We start from the raw sequence: 14,522 nt of genomic DNA, 5'->3' as shown, positions 1-14,522 counted from the left end.
ACTAACATTTGTTGAATGAATATTTAATCTAGCTCACTTAATCATTAACTAATCTAAGAAGCAAAAATAGAAAATAAACCCAATTCATTTCATGTAAAATAATTTTAGGTCGTGTTAAGTGCAGGAAGAAAAACCAAGCAGAAAAGGACGGTGAGTGACAGGAAAAAAAGGGGGGGAGTGGGAGATGTGTGGTAGATAGCCAAGAACTAAATCAACTTAGGCTAGTGAGGACTGTTATGACAAACTGAATGTTTGTGTCTTCCCTCTCCCCAAATTCATACAGTACAGCCATAACCCTTAGTGTGGCTATATTTGGAGATACAGCCACTAAGGAAGAAATTAGGGTTACATGAAGTCATAAGCATGGGGCTCTGATCCAACAGGATTAGTGTCCTTAGGAGAGGAGACATCAGAGAGCTTACTCTTCTCACTCTTCCTGTATCTAGGAAAGGCCATGTGAACAGAGAGATGAAGGCTACCAATAAGCCGAGAGAGGAGGCCTCAGAATGAACCTATCTTGTTAGCACCTTGACCTAGGACTTCCCAGCCTACAGAACCATAAAAAATAAGTTTCTGTTGTTTAAGTCACCCAATCAGTTATGGCAGCTCACATCAGCTAAGATACAGCATGTTCTAAGTAAAGGGAAAGTCATGTAGAAAGGCCTTAAAGGAATGTGATGTTCAGGAACAGAAGAAGGCCGGTAAATGCACAAGAGAGAAAGTGGCAAGACAGAATCAGAATCACACAAGTCTTGCCCCACAGCCTCTAAGAGTATTGTGCCAAAGGAAGGCCCACTCCAAACAAAATTGTTATCATAGAAGATATAATATTTAAAATAAACTACTTACTTTTTTCCAAACTCATGTAAAGTATAAATAAAGACCTTTTAGAAAACTAAGATACTTCTATAGTTCTTTTAACACAATCTATGGATGTCATATTCTTGCCATGCAAATTTAGTTTCTTTTTTTTTTTTTGCAAATTTAGTTTCTACACAAAATCAGACTGCTAGGCCCATTGCCCCCCTACTGTGAAATTCTGTGCTTACCACTGGAAACAGAACCCTTTCCCTCCTCTTCAGGTAATGACAAGTGTGTTCCAGCTATAAACCACCAAAGCCCTGACCCTCAACCCCCAGATGAGGCCTGTGTAAATAGTGCTACGGAAAGGCTCTGATTTCTCTGCACTATCAGATCTGGACAACCTTCCTATTTCTCATTCCAGGGTGGATCAACAGACTGGTTAATGCTGAAGTCACTGATGGCAATTAAACAGGCAAAACTGGGTTGGGCCTCAGAGAAGGAAGAGGGAAGGGGGCTATGTAGATTTTCCTTTCTTTAGTGCCAGCACTACAACATTGGCATTAGTGTCTACTTTCCTCCTGATCCCATTTAGTTTTGGAAGCTAATAATAATAATAATAATAATAATAATAATAAACAGTGAAAAGGAGTCAGGTGGATTGGGAAGTCAAACTCAGAGGTGGATGTTAAGGTCTATAGCTTTAGACATAAATGTCTGCCTTTTGTCTGATATAATGGTTTGCAACTCGAAGCAATTTTGCCCACCCAATCTCTATCCCCTGGCCCATCTGGCAATACGTAGAAGCGTTTTTGGTTATCACAACTTGAGATCATAGGAAGTGCTACTACCATCTTATAGGTAGAGGCCAGAGATGCTGCTGCTAAACATACTACAGTGCACAGGGAAGCCTTCACGACAAAGTATTATCCAGCTCCAAATTTAGGAAAACAACACAAGGAAAAATAAACCCAAATATTTAAGAGCCTTTTGTGTGCTATATGGTCTGCACATCTACATGCACATACACATATATCATTTAGTCTTCATACCAAGTCCACAAAGTGATGCCCACTTCCCAGATGAAAAGTGGGGTCTTCACCCAGCTAGTAACTGGCACAGGAGGAATTTGAACTTGGCTCTGGGGCTGATTCTCACTAGACTGTGAGCTCCATGAGGACAGGTACCTTGCCAACCTTATTCACCTCCATGTACCCAGTGCCTAGTATAATTAGGTATCTAATGGAAGTGCAATAGAGACCTCCTTGCATTAACAATGGATAATTAAATGAGTATCTCAGTCAATGGCCCTAAAGTACATGCTCATTTCTTCCCACCACTCCTTAAGAATAATAAAGATCCTTACAACATCTCTCCAGGGTTCCAGTCAGGTCAGTATGTTGCATGTCAGAAACAGAAATCTCCCTAGGCCAATACATCAAAAATGGAAGCTTATGGTAAGAGTGCAGAGGTACTGTGGAAACAAAGCACAGCCAGGACTTATGGGCTTGGAAAGCCACTAGGAATCAGAGTGCCCTGTGTTCTCCATCATCTTTACATCTTGGTTTTCTCTTCCAACAGATGACTTGCTTTGTTTAACCATCTTGCATATGGTCCAATATACCAGCCTCAGCAACATTTTAATGCTGAAAATCCCCATGGTGTCTTAGCTGGGCTTTCCTTAGTTAACTAGTTTAGTCTGTCTATATCCCAGTTATTATACATTCTTTAAGGAGGGATGAGATCTGTGTAGCCTGAGCTAAACTTCAAGATGACTCTGGCCCCAGCCAGACAATTGCAACTTCATGAGACACCCATGAGTGAGAGCTGGCTAAATGAGCCCCATCGATCCTGGGGGTCATGAGCCATAAAAATGATTGTTGTTTTAGCAACTATTTTTTGGTTGATTTATTACACGGAAGGAACTAGAAACAGATTTTGGTATGGGGAGTGGGTTACTATTATAACAAAAACATATACTTGTGTCAAATTATAATTCTGCTCCCAATTCCAAAGTCTGGAGACTAAATATATATTTCTTACTATTAATCACAATATCATAATTATCCTTATGCTTGACCAGCAGGTAGAAGCTAGAAGGGCCTCGAAGAGCATGTTAGTAGAAGTCTAAAGGGTCTTGATGATGGAAGGTGAGGAAAATGTTACTGGAAGCTGGAGGAAAGGGGACCCCTGTATGGGTGGTAGAAGTTTTGGTGACACTGTTGTGTGCTGTAATGTGGAAAAGAAGGAAATATTCCATAATGAATATGATGATCTGGCCAACCTGCCTATAGTAAAATGCAAACGAGAGAGAGCAGCTAAAAAAGAAACTTTTGGGGTTTTAGAGCAAAATTTAGAGGGTAAGTAATGTGGCAGGGTCTTCTGGGTTTGAAAATAAAATGACTTCTCAAGCCCAGCAGTTCCAGAGGGCAAACTATTCTCAAACTGAAATGACCTTCAGCAAAGTTCACTACTTCATTAACCCTTTAAAACAGACAAAATCCTTCTAAGGCACTTCAGAATGTGCTTGTCTGTCTTAATTAAACAACAGGATGTCCCAGTAGCCTGGAAAAGCACACAAAGTAGAAAGGACTTAAGTGAGCCAAAGAGATTTATGGTAATGGCTTTTTCCCCAAGAGAAGGAACTCCAAGAAGAATCATTTAAAAATTCCTCAATGTTTCTTAGAATCAGCCTGAACTAAAAGAGAAGGAAATAGTGCAAGGTAAAAAAAAAAAAAGGGGGGGGGGTGCTTTGGATTCCAGAATTTCTGTGTGCAGGAAGCAGGTTCAGAAACCACTCAGGGCAAGCACAGTTTACATTTCATGGAAAACAAAGGCTAAATCCAGAAGGCAGAACCCAGAGCTCAGAAGGCAGAGCTGCAGAGAATCACTGAATAGAATTGGGTCCTAAGCAAGAAAACTATATTATAATTTTCCAATGCCCATCCCACCATTTTATGTTGGGTGTGGAAGACACCCTTTTTGTGATACAGATATAGATATAGTTATTTCTATGTATCTATTTTTTTTTAAGGAGGGAGGGAGGGACTGAGGGAGAGGGAGAGGGAGAGAGAGAATCTTAAGCAGGCTCCATGCAGAACACTGGACTCCAGACTTGATCTCACAACCCCGAGGTCATGACGTGAGCCAAAATCAAGAGTCAGATGCTTAACCAACTGAGCCACCCGGGCATCCCAATAATCTGTCTTTTTGTTCACATGTACTCAGATCAAGAAGAACCATCCTTAAAGAGCTGTAACAGGATCTAAACTCAAAGCACCTCATCCACACCTAGAAGTAATAAAGGCAAGGTCCTGGACTTCATTCTTGTCCCTAATAGCACAGTATGTTTGGGAGACTCTTTTAATGAGACAACTACATTTTGAGTGAAAGAGGAACATAATTTGTGGTCAGAGGCAGACTATGGTAGTTTTAAAACCTGACCTCCCAATTTTTTGACATCCCTACCATTTAAGAGTGGAGTCTGTCTCCTTCCCTTCCATCTTGGCTCTGTAACTTCTTGATCAATAGAAAACAGCAGAAGTGGTAATATGACAGTTTCTGAACCAAGCCTTAAGAAATGAGCACCTTCTATTTCCTCTTTCTCACTTTGGGATCCCACCCATCAGGCTCTGAGGAAAGCCAAGGCCACAGGGAGAGAGGCCAAGGAACTATTCCAGGAGACAGCCCCACTAAGGTTCCAGTCTATAGTCAGCATGGGAGATTCCAGCCCCAACCAACTATAACTGCTTAGGAGACCATGAGTGGGACAGGACTAGATGAACCCAGGCAGGCCCCAGAACGATGAGAAAGAATTAAATTACTGCTTTTTTTTTCCCAAGTGATGTCTGTTTATTGATAGAAAACAGGCAAGCCCAAATGGGCCTGGGGCTGGAGCCTTTTCTAAAGGCAAAAGGTAGGGCCAGCTGGGCTCTGTCCTGCCAGTATGAGTGAGATCCTAGTCCTCATGCCCCTCTGGAGCAGTGGTGGATTTGGGGTTCCCTGCAGCCTCTAAAACCAGCTCTAGGGCCCTGTTACCAACCACTCAGCACAACTTCTCCCCTCTGGCCACCAGGATTTCTTTAATATTCCTCTTTCTATCCAGGTTTGAGAACCAGCCCAGGTTGTCTGTGATGATATAGAATTTCTAGCAGCTGGGGCAGGTCACAACGACCACACCCCGGTGATAGGACAACTCAGAGATGTGCTTAGAAAACCGTGTCCCACAGACCTTGCAAGTATAGGCAAGCTGGTAGTGCATGGCCCCAGGCCATGGCTCCAAATTCAAACGCTCCAGCCCCAGACCCCAGTCCCAACCTGCCTTCTCCCCACACATCCAGGCCAGCCCACATCCCCGCAGCCAACTCAGGCCCGGCCCGTGGGGCCACATGCGGCTCCGTAGCCATGGCCCACAGCATCCTTTAAATCACTGCTCATATTTTTAAAGTCGCTAAACTTTGGAGTGATTTTTTACAGAGCAATAGATAACCAGAAGATAGTCCCCATAGTTACTTTATATAATCTTAAATTGCTTGAGTTATGATAATAAGCATATATAAAACCTTAATAATTATAAAGAGCCACTAACATATAAGTTAAAAATTACTATTAAAATGACATAAGGCTTTGGAATCAAAGAGAACTACGTATAAATCCTGGTCAGCATCCTATTAGTTATATGACATTAGAGAAGTTACTTAGTCTCTCTGATTCTCAGTTTCTTTCTCTTCAAATGTATTAAAGGGTGCCCCCCTGGTTCAGTCAGTGGAGCATATGACTCTTGATCTCAAGGTTGTAAGTTCGAGAACCACACTGGGTATAGAGATTACTTAAAAATAAAATCTTAGGGCAGCCCCAGTGGCGCAGCAGTTTAGTGCTGCCTGCAGCCCAGGATGTGATCCTGGAGACCCTGGATCGAGTCCCACGTCAGGCTCTCTGCATGGAGTCTGCTTCTCCCTCTACCTGTGTCTCTGCCTCTCTCTCTCTCTCTGCATCTCTGTGAGTAAATAAATAAAAAAAAATTTTTTTTAAATCTTTTTTTTTTTTGGTTTGGGGGAGTTTATTTCCCGGTCAGAAAAGGAGAAGCAGTGTCAGGCTCTGGAACATCCTAGGCCCAGGCCTAACAAGGGAGGCAAGGGGAAGGAGGCCCCAACTGTGCGGCTTGGTCCCGCAGCTATCCTGGCTGGGTCCAGGGATGGCCTGCCGGGGATGGTGGCACCGAGCCTCGGGGCAGAGGTGGCAGGCCAGGGGGCCCAGAGGACGGCACATATGGAGGCAATAAATACTGACCGGCCAGGTACACGACACCAGGCTGGCAGGCCTGGGTAGGACGAGTAAGGCTCGGCCGCTGGCTCTGTCTGGCGAGGGCTGTGTGCTGGGGCCCCGGGCTCCCGCACCACCCTCTGGGACAGAGAAGGCAGAGGTGTGAGGACACCTGGCCTCCCACATGGGAATGGAGGCAACTTCAGTTTTGGCAATTTGGCTTTCCCCAAGCCCCTGGAGCCGCCCCCACTGCCCTGGCCAGGGGAGGGGGCTGGCTAGGCCCTGGCGGGCAGGAGAGCAGCAGCAGCACATCCCACACACCTCCCTGGGCCACAGGGATTGCGGAGGGGGCAAGGACCGGGGGAGACCACATGCTCATGCAGACACGGGGGGTTAGAGGTTAGTGATGGCCCCCACAACACACGTTCCACATGTTAAGGCATCATGGTTAGACGGTTACGGACAGCAATGGAACTTCAAAAAAAACCCACACATTTAAAAGTAAATAAATAAATAAAATAGTTAATTAAGAATGCCTATTGTATAAGATTGTTGTGAGGTTTAAAATGAGAGGAGAAATGTAAATCCTTGGCCCAGTGCCTGGTACATAGTAGTTGCTCAATAAACATTACTCATCATTGTTATTTGCTATTGATTGAGCCAATGTTGGCTGGCAAAGCCTCTGGTAATGAATAGGTCTTCTCTCATGTAGGAGCACTGACAATTCTATTAAGCAGGCTGGCCAAGTGCCAGTTTGCCTTGTGCAACAGACTGTGGCTGGATGACTCGAAGAAGACATTACAAACAGGGCTTAGGCATTTATTTGGTTCTGGATGGATATTGCTCCAGTTCAGTTGCTGCTGAAAACTGAATCAACTTGTAGACTTCAGCATCAGTGGGCATCCATATAAACAGGTAAGAAGTGAACAAGGTAAAGGAGACAGACATCTACATCATGGGTAAGATCAATGCTGTGCACAATGACTAAGCTTCTGTAAAATGGATGGGGACGCTAGGTTGACTTTGATAGCTGGTCAATTCAACTAATTAGATATGAATTAAACATTGACTTTCACAATGTTTGTGCTGTAAAACATCAAAAGCAAGAGTTGTTGAGGCTCATGACATAAGGAAGCTTGTGGTCTAGTTAATGATATTAAATCAATCACTCTTACACTCATCCACTCATTCCATGGCCAGAATGTCTTCCTCTAGCTGGTCTCTTTGCCTGAGCCCTATATAAGCTGTTACCTTTACCACAGCCAGAGTAAACTTTCTAAAACCTGGTTCTAATTCTGACATTCCTCTGCTTTTAAATCTTTGATGGGTCTCTGTTGTTCTCTGGAGTAAGTCCAAACTTTTTAACATGATGTCCAAGAAACTTTATGACCTGGTTTAAAATCCTCCAATGTTTTTGCATTGCTTTAGGATTGGAATCTAAACTCTTTTCTGTGTTCCACTAGGCCTGCATGAACTGGATCCTCTCTGACCTCACCTTCCTATCCTCTACCTCCCTCTTTCATTCCATTCCAGACACACTGGTTATCTTGTTTCCCCAACATGCCTCAGAGCCTTCTTTCATACATGCTCCTCTCTCTGCTTGAGCACTCATCCCCAAGTTCTTTGTATAACTGGCTCCTTCTTAAACTTCTCAAGTCAACCATTCCCTAATCAACCAATGTGTTACTCACTCATCAAAGAGTTAGTTGACTTTCTTAACAACATGTGTTGTAAACTGTGATTATCTCATTTATCTTTAGGCCCCTTGAAAGCATGAATCCTATCAGCCAAGGTCACTTCAATATCCTCAACTCATAGAACAGTACCTAGAGTATTGTGTGTGCTCCAAACATCGTTGGGCAAGAATGATTTCCAGATTTGGAATTCAAAGTTCAGATAACTTGGAGGAGTTGCTTAAGTAGTATCATCAAGTCTGATTTCAAACTCCATGCTCTAGACCTGTGTTGCTCAAAGTAGCTGGTCAGTGAACTATTTGGTACTGGTCCAAGCCCAAGGCAGTGACAGTTTAGGCCAAAACATAAAATAATAAAGTGCTACCTTCATGGAGCGTATCTTACTAGGAAAAGATTATCAGCCAAACTAGAAACAGTGTGCTGAGTGAAGCAGTTGAAAATACATTCTCCTGCAAGCTCCATATCCCACTGCGAGCTATAGAAAGTCAGGGATCAGCATCCACCAGTGTGCCACACTTTGCATAGCATTGCTCTAGTCTGGCCACCACACCACATTATACTCTTTACTCTTCCTTATCCTTCACTTGATGACTTCATGTGAAGCACTTGGTTTATTCCTGGCTCCTTCCTCTCATCTGTGGGTTTTTGCACAGGAAGTGTCTGATAATATATATTGTAGATAAAGAGAATATTGAAAAGGTGGGTAGGTTTTTTTAATCCTGCTTTTCAAAGTAAGTAAAAAAAAATTTTTTTTTTGGATTATTCCCCAGTTTTGGAATTTTCATAAGGTTCTCAGCTCCAGAAAGCTAGCTATTCTTGCTGGGTAATTGGCTAAGCTCTGTCAAAGCCCTGATTTCCAAAGTAGAGCTGTGCAAACTATTCTTATCCTACACACTGGCCTCACAGCCTAAGGCAGGGACAGCCTCAAAAATCCTATGATGCAGGGGCCTGTCCTTATGTGCTCTTAGTCTCTTATCTCATTGGTGCAGAGGTCCCTAACCATTCTCCATTACCATGGGCTTTCTACCACGACTTTTACTTCTAATCCCACCAAATAGTACCTCTACACACACACACACACACACACACACACACACACACACACCACCCCATGGCAACATAGCATGCCAGTAGGAAAGGTTTCTCATTTATTTGATAGTCAGTGAGAGCTTTCTATGGGCCAGGAAAGCTGTGTTAAGAGCTGGGGATTAGGCGAGCCTGGGTGGCTGAGTTGGTTAAGCATCTACCTTCGGTTCAGGTCATGATCTCAGGGCCCTGGTATCGAGCCCCATATCAGGCTCTGTCCTCAACAGACCGTCTCCTTCTCCCTCTCCCCCTGCTCATGCTCTCTCTAGAAGTAAATAAAATCTTAAAAAGAGAGACAAACAGTTGAGGATTAAAGAACAGAGTCCTTGCCCTCTGAGAACTTTCTGAGCTGAGTGTGACTAAGCTGAGACTCAATGTGACACAAAGAGACTCACATGATGAAAGCTATGAACAAAGTACTCAAGTTTTATAAGAAAGTCAGACACCCTAACCAAATCAGCCTGTGTGCACTAGTGTGGGAAGAAGACCTTTCTACTGAGGCTCAAATATCAGCAAGAATGCTTTGTCTTTTTAATAGTCACCAGCAAGGCCACCCTTTTGCTCCCATACGTCAGCTATTTTGTTAAGCACTTTAGATGCAGGAAGTCATTTCATCTTTAAAAAGGCCAAATGGCGTGGGAGCCTTTTATATCCATGTTTTACAGATGAGGAGGCCAAGACATAGATGGAGAGGAAAATTACCACTCCAAAGTTGCACAATGAATGAAAGACCAAAACCTAATTCTATCAAATTGTGATGCCTGGCTTTTACCATTGAACTCCAGTCTAACTTGGTCAAAGCCTTGATAAACATACTCCTGTAGATGTCCCAGGCCCAGGAAGAGGCCCAGCTATAATTAGAGGTGCACCTGACTGCACAGAGTGTTAGGAAATACATGATGGCTCCCAGGCCATACTCTCTTCAATATTAACCCCATAAAGTACAGTGATTCACTACTACTAATCTGCTTTTGTTGTCAATAATTACTGGTTGTTGGAAGCTGCTAGAAGGCTGAGAGTTACCAGGCTGTCTTTGAAGGACTTGGACCCAAACTCATCCAATTTATTCATTTGTGGGCCAGCATTCTGTGTAAGGCCCCATACTAAGCTTGGGGATACCAAGCAGAATAAATCACAATCCTAGCCTTCAAAGAGTTCATCTGGTACTGAAGGAGACAGGCAAGTAAAGAGATCACTGTATCACTATGCAAAGAGAGGCAAAGCTTGTGCAAGTAGCATGGAGATAAGGAAGCCTTTCCAGAGGAGAGGATTTCTGGTTTGGGCTTTAAAGTATGAATAGATGTTCAGTGGGAAGAAAAGAAGAGAGCCTTACACATGCAAAAGGGGTAATAGCATTAGGTAGTAGCATGTACTCCATTTGCTATAAGCAATTTTTGTCTTATAATGAGGATACATGGATGCAAGGGATGCAGCTAAAGAAGTTTATAGCAGCCAGTCATAATTGGTCTTATATCCTAGACTAAGGAGCTGGGATTTTATCCTGGGGTCAACACTGGGGGAGAAATATGGTTCTAAGCTCTGAAAATAAAAAAAAAATAAAATAAAATAAAATAAAATAAAATAAAATAAAATAAAAATAAAAAAAAAATAAGCTCTGAAAATGATACAGTCCAGTTAGCCTTTGAAAAAAACTCACTTTGGTATCAATAAGGAAGGTAGATAGAGAAAAGCCAATCAAGAGGCAGGAAGGATCTTTAAGAGTATACTTGGGGAGACTGGAGGCTGGTGCTTAGATGAGAGCAGTGAGGTTGGACAGGAAGAAAGATGAGAACAGCAGCGAGAAGACTGATTGGTTGGATGCAGGCTAAGAGGGGGTTAAGAGGAGGCCAGCTTTCTGTGTGGGTGGATGCTGTCTACTTGTCTACTCTCTCTGTCCCCCTTGAAATGGAAACTCCAGGAGGGTGGAAGGTGTCCTATCCTTCACCATACCCTGAATGCCTAGCACAGTGCCTGGCATACTGTAGGAGCTCAGTATGAAGTTCTCATCTTAGCACTGCTCTCCATCTCTGCTGTACCACACTGATTCAAGTTCCCACACAGTTCCTAGAGTACTCCTGGAGCCTCTCAGACTTGGTAACTGCTTGCATTGTGAGCCAGAAAGGTGATGGAGGTGCCTGGAGTAACTAGCCTTTCCATTTCCAAGTCATGGCACCTCTCCAATCCACTCATTCGACATAAAGCAGCCAGAGTGGCTTCCTAAAATCATAGATCATGTCAACGCCCTGCTAAAAATTTTCCAAGGGTCCTCAAGGCCCAGCATGCTCACTTCACCAACTTCATCTCCAATCACTTTACTCCGATGCACTTTACTCTCAACTGCCCATATACTGCTCTGTACCTCAAGCCAAATCTATGTCCAGTGCCAGTCACACCTCTGTCTTCTCAAGGATTTTGCAAGAATTCTAGCTTATACATTATACACTACCTTCTCGGAGAGGCCTTCTCTGACTATCCAAACTAAAATAGAGCCTTCCTTCTCTGCCCTAGCACATCAATCTGATTACTTCTTTCATATCATTTATCATAGCCTATTCTTGTTCATTGATTTGTGGACTTCATTATTATTTCTCTCTTTTTCACCTCTTTCTCCTCCTAGCATGTACTCCAGTGCCCAGAACATAGCTAAGTCTCAGTTAACATTTTTGGATAAAATTGTGCTTCCACTATTATGATGGCGATGCTGATGATGCTCATACAAATGATACCCTCCCACAGTGAGATATTGGCTTGAGTTTGTGGATCCAAGGACTGACTGGATATTCTCCACCATCTAATTAGAGACAGAATCCATTGTCACAAGCTTGGTCTCAGCTTTGACGCTAGGGGGTATATGTGTGTGTTTACATCATGCCAGGAGACCTCATAATCATCATGAGGTACAATCTACCACCTGCCTCCAAGGACACCCATTCAGTAAAAGCAAAATAAGGATGTGTTAGTTCTCCTCTATTCCTTTGCAAGGGTGAATTTACTGTGTCTTGTCAACTATAAATATTGAAACTGGAAGACAGTCACTTGGCCCCTTAAATGTACTCTCTCCAGCTCCACACTGGCTCTGCTGAGAGGGGTTTTTAGGACATGCTAAAGAAGAAAGAAAATGCAATTATCCAGACAGTACTGGAGGGAGGGATTGGGCTGACAGCCAACAGGGGCTTGTAGAACAAAGTTTCTGGTCAAAAAACTGAAGCAGGGAGTGCTTAGGTGGCTCAATCAGTTAAGTGTCTGTCTTTGGCTCAGATCATGATTCTGGGGTCCTGGGGATTGAGCCCTACATTGGGCTCCCTGCAGAGCAGGGAGCCTGCCTCCCTCTCCATCCCCCACTCCCCCTGCTTGTGGTCTCTTGCTCTCTCTCTGTCAAATAAATAAAATCTTAAAAAAAAAAAAAAATGAAGCAGGATAACCTGTCAGTTTCAACAACACTGGAAAAAACCTAAGGGAAAGCACAGTTGAATACATCTCATAATGTTCCTGAAAAAGAGACATTTTAGTGGATCTCAAAAATCAGAAATGGAAGAAATCTCTATTGTTTCATTTTAAAGATGGGTAATCTGAAACACAGAGAAGAGAAAGGACTTTCCCAGGATCACACAGAAATTCCATAGCTGATCTAAGACTAGAATTCTCACTATTCAAAGTTGTGTTTTTCTGGCACATAACATCATCAGTGTAAACCTAACTTTTAAGCTAAATTAAGCTAAGTCATCCACGTGTACATTTATCTCTCTGGTCACAGAAACTAACAAGTGCCTGTGTCCAAAACTCACCCAAATTCTTATGGGTTCTCATTTCTATCTCTCCTACCTCTCGGTGCATGGCCAGCTTAACACAAGACACAACTATCACTTCCCCTTTGGTTTCCAAGCTGATGCCTCAGAAAGAGACAGGAAATAACCAAAAGATATATTCTGGTAGCGAAGACAGTATGTATGTGATACTTCTAAAAACAATGGGTAAACCCATATTAGATCAACTGAACACTCTTTGAAGTCATGTCCGATCAGAAATCATGACTCTTACCAATAAAACTGGGCAAACAGGACCATTTGAGAGTATCGACAGTTCTGTAAGGGATAGAAGGTCAAGAGGGGGGAAAAAAAAAGGAAAAGGAGGTTAAGTCTACCAGTCATAGTTCAGAGTTACAAGGTCACACATTATGGAATTCAAAAGAATGTTTCTATAAAAAGAATAACAATATATTTCTAAACAACAAATGTGGAACTTGGGGTCAAAATAATTAAAATAAGGAACCACAAAGTACCAATTAGACCTGAGGTCCAATCCTAAATAATTACCTTAGCCAAACAGCACGGATAACCTTTCTTCATATTTATAATTAGGAAAACAATAGCAATAATAGACATGGTCATCACTTACTAATCATCTACAGGCAGATAGAGGTCCATGCCCACCATTGTCTCTACCAGTGCCACCTCTACCCAAAGGAGTTGTTCCTCCTCTTCCAATTCCTTTACCTGGAATAAATGGCAAACCATCATCACCACCACAATCATCTTTGTTCAAGGCCCTCCTCCTCCATCACTACCTTGGTTGGGAGACCTTTCACTCCAGGATCATCATTTGCTCTAACCTAAAGAATGAAGCAGAAATAAATGTATAAAAAAAAAAAAAAACAAACACGCAATGAGTTAACCACTTTATATCCCTGCTTTCATCTAATCTCTATCCCAATCCCATGGAATGTAGGCACTATTATTTCCAATGAAAATCAGAGAGATGAAGTCATTTGCCCAAACGTACTGACAAGTTACAGGACCAAGATGTAAATTCAAATTTGGAGTTCTTAATCTTTATACTTCAAAGTGGTTGTGGGGATTCAATCGAAAAGTAAGGAAAGCACCTTGCAAAGTGCCAGCTCTCAGTACCCGCGCCCTGGTAGTTTGTGTCCCTTCCTGGCCATATTCCCAATCCTTGTCTCATCCTCCACAAGGCAGGGGCACTAACGCTCAATCGTCCTTGGCCAATTCTCAAACTATCTGAATGGTGGCCAGAGTCACTGAATTCCTGGTCAACTTACTGGGGCACAAATGTGGAGCAGAGGCCAGGAGAAGGTCCGCAATGCCATCGCTTCTTGTTCCAGCTTGAAAACTCAGCATGGGGGGATCCCTGGGTAAGCCAGCGGTTTGGCGCCTGCCTTTGGCCCAGGGCGCGATGCTGGAGGGAGACCCGGGATCGAATCCCACGTCGGGCTCCCGGTGCATGGAGCCTGCTTCTCCCTCTGCCTGTGTCTCTGCCTCTCTCTCTCTCTCTCTGTGACTATCATAAATAAATTAAAAAAAAAAAAAAAGAAAGAAAACTCAGCATGGGGCACCTGCGTGGCTCAGCGGCTGAGCGGCTGCCTTCAGGGCGTGACCCCGGGGCCCTGGGGCCCTGGGACCCAGGCCGGCCGCAGGCTTCTCCCTCTGCCTGTGTCTCTACCTCTCTGTGCGTGTCTCTCACGAATAAATGTATAAAACCTAGAAAGAAAAGACAAGAGAAGAGAAAAAGAAAGAAAGAAGAAAGAAAGAGAGAGAAAGGAAATTCAGAATCTAGGAGGCCTGGGGAAAGGGGGTCTTTGCTGTGAGAACTGGAGCGTCTAATTTTCTTCCCTGCAAACTTCCCCCTTTGGAAGGCCGGAACTGTGGCAAAGGGCAAGCGCCC

This window comes from Vulpes lagopus, chromosome 3 (assembly GCF_018345385.1).
Source record: "Vulpes lagopus strain Blue_001 chromosome 3, ASM1834538v1, whole genome shotgun sequence".
In the NCBI taxonomy this organism is placed as follows: Eukaryota; Metazoa; Chordata; class Mammalia; order Carnivora; family Canidae; genus Vulpes; species Vulpes lagopus.
This window is presented reverse-complemented; position numbering follows the sequence as displayed.